General features: G+C 51.3%; 1 long non-coding RNA gene across 1 annotated transcript in view; it reads right to left on the reverse strand.

The window, feature by feature from the left end:
• Positions 1 to 1,495: 1,495 nt before the first annotated feature.
• The window catches only part of LOC142362625 (uncharacterized), a 52,563-nt gene continuing 49,948 nt past the window's right edge, over positions 1,496 to 4,110 (reverse strand). Inside the window, exon 3 of the long non-coding RNA XR_012765204.1 lies at positions 1,496 to 1,739. This is a non-coding gene — a long non-coding RNA (uncharacterized LOC142362625). The remainder of the gene's footprint in view (positions 1,740 to 4,110) is intronic.

Raw genomic sequence — 4,110 nt, forward strand, 5'->3', positions numbered from 1 at the left:
AGTGCAAGAGCAGAGGCATTGCATTAGGAAAAACAGATTCTGTTTTAACTTAGTTAGCATAGGCATGAACCCAGAAGACTTGGAATGCTATCAGAGTAGACACCTCACACGTCCAACCAAATGTGCCATGTAACACCCCTTTTTGAAGCATCTAGGTAATATATTTTTATTATTTTTGCATTACACTGCGGCCAGATCCTCATGTTAAGAAAACAAGGAAATACTAAAATGTATGTGGTCTGGTTGGAGAGTCTTTGCAACCTCAGACGAGTGAAAAGGTTATGTGAAGGCCCAGGTGTGAAGTTCCTCTGAGTAAAACACACCATCTAGAGGTGGACACCATTTCTGCAAGTGCTCTTCAAAAAATCTGCAGCCAAAAGGGATGAAACTGCTCGCAGAAAAGAAGAAAACGCCTCGGTAGAGGCAACAAAAACACCTTCATCAGAACCTCGGCCTTCTTTGAAACAAACATATTCGAGAGAGTTTCTGAGAAAGGTTCTTCTGCACCAAGTCAAATAAGGCTTCTGTTTTCAAAGGCCTTTCGAAAAGAAAACCAGGTTACTGCTCGTGCTTCTGACATCCAAAAGTGACAGAAGGAAGATGCTCACTCTCAGGGGCTGTGGCATGTATGGACAGCACGAATGCCTCCGCAGACAGACTCTTGCTTTCAGGCTGTATATCTGCAAACGTTTATCCAAAGGGATGCAAATACGACTGGATGGTGTGTAGGAAACTGCTCTTCTTAGGCCCCTCTTGCAGCAGAAATCCATAAACTGTGAAACTCCCTCTGAAGTCAGTGGAGACACTGCCGGGACTGCGGGAGTGGCACAGCATCCCGCTGGTCTGGAAGCAGAGGGAGGATCCTCAGTTCCAGCCCATGGAGAAACATCCCCTCCCTGGAGACATTTTAGCCAGTTTTTGAGGGTTTCCAAGCTTTGTGGAGCCTAGCAAGGAAGATGCCGAGAGCGGAAGTCCAGCTTTCCCCAGTTTTGGGGAAGTATCTGACATTCATTAAAATAGTAAATGGTTGGTGTTTGCTTTATTGTCTCTATTACAACTGGAGGATAGCCATGAAAGCCAAAAGGTGAAGATGGGAAGTACTGCACTTTGTGCTCCTTCCCCACCCACCGTGGGGAATATTCCTGCATCGATCTAATTGCAGGAACTGTCTGTAAACAGACACGTGTTTTGAAGCTCCCACATCAATAGGAATCACAACATCTTGCACCACTTTAATAAACTATGTTTTCTTTTTGTCAATCTATCTCAAGAATGTCAGGATCAGAACATTTCCCCAGTGACAGCTTCATCCTTTAAGCTCCACAGACGAGAGAGCGTGCAGAACAATCTGTGCTGAGGCAGGATGAAGAGTTACCAGGGTGACACTTCGTAGTTTGCAGGATGCTGACAACGAGCCGCTCAAAAGCACGAGACCTTCACTGGAGCTGAAGAGACCACCGAGACTCCATTTTCCTCTGCTGTCACTGAAGTGGCAATGAAGATTGTAAATTCCCCCTGTCCTCTCCCTCCCCAGATCTTTGCTGCTGTTGCCTGTGCGTCACAGCTTACCCCCTAATGCAGGCACCGGGGATTGACCTTGGGAAGAAGGATGCTCCAAGCCATTGCTTCTCTTGGTTGTGCCGAAGGTCTGCGAATTCGCTTTCCCTTCTGCTGGGCTGTCCTGCAGGCGCCTTCAGTGGCAGTGCCAGCACAAAGCTATGGCTCCACCACACTTCTTCCTACAAAACAAGAGAAATAACTGTGGCAGCAAAAGTCTCTGGGTGTTTTTCACTTGCCCATCATTGGCAGAATGCATCACGTTTCTTTCCTTCTTTCTGCAGGCACAAATTAACTCATTAAAGTCTTCATGGAGAACATCTCCAACAACTCATTCGCATTTCAGGTCCCCACATACCTGTATCAGTCAAGGGATTCTCAATGGGCTACTGAGTGTTTGAATCCAGTTCAGAAAACTTCAAGTTCTGGTTCAGAAATGGTTTGCCCAAACTTTGCCCATTTCAGGCATTCCCTGGCCTAGACCACAAATTCCTTGCCCGATTGCTAACAGTCTTGCAGGTCCAGCAAGACCAGCACCAAGCTACAGGCTGTTTAGCACACATCAACATACACAAGAACTTTGATGGAGAAGTAGGTCCTCCTGCCTGGAAAGCTATCCAACTTCTAGAGAGAGGTTTATGGTGTTTTTTCAAAAGAGATAAAAGCAGAGGTTCAGTACTTACTGTATTTTCAACAATGAAACCATAAAAATTTATGGACACGGCAGCAGAAAAAATTAGTCAAATTGTCAGTAAGAAAAGACAAGCAGCTGCTAGCTTGATGCCTGGCAGGACCTCCACAGTGAGCCCCAGAAAGCTCGTTTAAACCAGCCGCCCTGCTCCTGCCCGCGCAGCACGTTGCTCTGTGCGGTACGCTGGTCGTCAGCGCACTCTTTACTTGGGGTTTTTAGGATAACACTGACATCAGAGGTAGAAAAAGCCTCGTAAACCACAGGAACTTACCTCTTCCCAGAAGTATAGTGGTTTCCCTCATAAAAGAACAGCAGGTGTTAGAATGTCACCGAGGGACTTGATTTTGACCACAAAGCCAAGAAAAAGCAAGTGTCTTTAGTAAATCTCAGCTTCTCAGTGACCTCCGATGGAACAAATCTGCCAAGGCTAAATTGGCTGACTTTTAGGCCAAAGCCAATGATTTATCTGTGCTGGTTGGGCTCAAATCCTGGAGGCTTTATGGAGACTAGAAGGAAACTAACTCAGCAGAGAGCACAGCAGCAGCCAGAATTTGGCCTTTCTGACAGCAGGGAGACGTGGTGCTGAGGTGGAAGGCTTCGGGAAGGGTGGGACAGAGTGGAGAAGGGGGTGCCCAGAGCAGGCTGGTGCAGCAGAGCCGTGCCCCGATCCCAGCTTTGCAGGGCTTGTGCCAGCTTCCTGTCCCCGTAGGAGCATTGGTAGGGAGCAGTCCTGAGGAGTAAATGCAGAGGTGGGAGCTGTGCTGCCTTACGCAAAGCAGCAAATCTCTGCAAAACTCCCAGTGCTGCAGCACTGAGTGAAATTTAAATGTGTGTGTGTGTCTGAGAGAGAGAGAGGGAGAGAAAGAACGCCTGGGGAGATGAAAAGGGTTGAAATGAGTCACTCCCCGTCTTTTTGTCTAATTTGGTAGATAATACAGGGTGCGACGCTTCACGGCCTCCTTGCTGAGCTGCTGGTGCAGAGCCTGTTCCAGCGCAGTCAATGAAAGGCATCCTCTGCATCCAGCCCATATATGGTGCAAAACAAAGCAGAGGAGAATCGGGCACAGGGCTGCGCTGGCTGCAGGCGCGCCTGCCGCGCGTTAAGCCCGGGAGGTGGGATGCTCTTCTGTTGTGCAAAGATTTTACGAGTTGTGACACAAGCTCAAAACTGGAGGGATTTCAGTGGCCTCTTCAACTTAAAAGTGGTGTTCTAAAGAGGTATTTGATGCTTTATGCTGACTTAAGCCCAGCCACGGTACATTAACAGCAGCCGATGGATGGCAAACTGAACAAACACCTCCAGGGGAGCGGAGTTCCCAGGCGCAGTGGTGGAAAAGCAGGCTGAGCCGGAGCTGGTCCAGGCCCACACCACTGGAGGGGAGGACGAGGACGGCAGGGCTGCAGGGGGTCTGTGGGAGTGGTGCGGGGCTTTGCTCCCCAAGCCGGGCTTTGCCCTTAAGCTGGGCTTTGCTCCCTAAGCCAGGCTTTGACCTTAAGGGTGCTTTGCTCCCTAAGCCGGGCTTTGCCCCCTAAGCCGGGTTTTGCCCTTAAGCTGGGCTTTGATCCTTAAGCAGGGTTTTGGCTTCCATCTCAGAGCAACTTGGGGGAGGCGCCAAGAGTCCGGCAGGGGGCGCCGCAGGGCAGCTGTGCGGCCTAGGGGGCGGGGCCGGCCGGGGAGAGGCGGGGCCGGCCGGGGAGAGGCGGGGCCGGCCGAGGAGAGGCGGGGCCGGCCGAGGAGAGGCGGGGCCGGCCGGGGAGAGGCGGGGCCGGCCGGGGAGAGGCGGGGCCGGCCGGGGAAGGGCGGGGCCGGCCGGGGAAGGGCGGAGCCGGCCGGGGAAGGGCGGGGCCGGCGGCGGGAGCGG

This window comes from Opisthocomus hoazin, chromosome 10 (genome assembly GCF_030867145.1).
Source record: "Opisthocomus hoazin isolate bOpiHoa1 chromosome 10, bOpiHoa1.hap1, whole genome shotgun sequence".
Lineage (NCBI taxonomy): Eukaryota > Metazoa > Chordata > Aves > Opisthocomiformes > Opisthocomidae > Opisthocomus > Opisthocomus hoazin.